The sequence below is a fragment of the Sinocyclocheilus anshuiensis genome, unplaced genomic scaffold (genome assembly GCF_001515605.1).
Source record: "Sinocyclocheilus anshuiensis isolate Anshui unplaced genomic scaffold, SAMN03320099.WGS_v1.1 scaffold15113, whole genome shotgun sequence".
Classification (NCBI taxonomy): domain Eukaryota; kingdom Metazoa; phylum Chordata; class Actinopteri; order Cypriniformes; family Cyprinidae; genus Sinocyclocheilus; species Sinocyclocheilus anshuiensis.
In genome coordinates, this window is record NW_015541625.1 from 1 (window position 1) to 1241 (window position 1241).

General features: G+C 34.2%; 1 long non-coding RNA gene across 1 annotated transcript; it reads right to left on the bottom strand.

The window, feature by feature from the left end:
- Positions 1-269: 269 nt before the first annotated feature.
- LOC107690864 (uncharacterized) lies at positions 270-872 on the bottom strand. Its single transcript, XR_001634494.1, has 3 exons — positions 831-872; positions 535-632; positions 270-359 (listed from the first exon to the last, which is right to left on the bottom strand). It is a non-coding gene; the product is annotated as an uncharacterized LOC107690864 (long non-coding RNA).
- Positions 873-1241: the final 369 nt, after the last annotated feature.

The window sequence follows — 1241 nt, forward strand, 5'->3', positions numbered from 1 at the left end:
TATATTGCTTGTAGCACTTAAAACTGTTATTCCACACAGTATCCATGCAGCAGCAAAGGCCATTTCCGCTTGGAATCTGTGGAACCTCTCTGTCTTTCTGAGAATCAGAATGAATATCTATAATCAAGTAAAAACACAATCATTACAATTGTATCACATAAATTGTGCATTAAATGTAGAATTGATAACTGCATAAACACACTACATTTAAAATATAATTAGCTCTTGAATTATTAATGTCTTCTTCACAAAACGTAACATACCTCAGGTGTCATGACTTCCGTAACATAAGAAACGCTTGATTAAGCTTTTATTTTCAATGCCAAAACACTGAATACTTTGTCAATGATTCCATCAGTCTATGACAAACAACAATGCAAATATTTCACTTAGTGTTTCAAATAAATCCAGCATCTAATAATTCAATTACATTCCAATAGTTTCAGATTATAATGAATGATAAGATATTGACAATCTTTGGTGTAACAGTACTATGAAGCTATAAAAATAAGTAATTGTGGTATGTTATTGTACCTGTTCTTCATCAAACACTGAGATACGTAGTTTGCACAGATTTTTCAGTGTGGGTGCATAATTCGGATGCTTGTGTAAAAACATTCTTTGTGATTTCACTGCACCAGATGTGAGTTTGTGATTTCACTGCTCCAGATGTGAGGTCATGATGGAGTTTCTACAAAAAAAAATAGTTGTTTTACAGCACAATATTACTATTTATCAATGTGCTACATATGTTAATCTTGATATTCTTATGTGTCATACAGCGCATGTATATGTGCCATTTTATTTTTTCAGGTTTTCATAACACTTACCACAATTTCTTCATTATTCACAACTGTGTCGACCAAAAGCCCGTTTCAAAGCTGTGAGGGGGTGCTGTAAAGTAGACATATGCATTAAAAGTAGTTTTATGATATTTTGTTTGTGTTATAGTTCTGTTGCTAACCTTTGAAAAGAATATGGCTGTTCTTGATCACATCCACATCTGAAGGGTGTGTCTTTAGTAATTGTTTTAGGGTCTATGCCAGAGCAACCTGTGTGTAACCATTTGTTGCACAGGTCACACTGAACCCACTTCGTACGTTTGATGTGTGGATGCAGAGTTCTATAAACATAAACATGATTGTAATTTTAACAGCAGCAAAATTCATTTACACCAAAACTTGCATATGCCATAGTCAGGGCCGTAGCTAGAGGATTCGGGGCCCCCTGAAAAAATATTG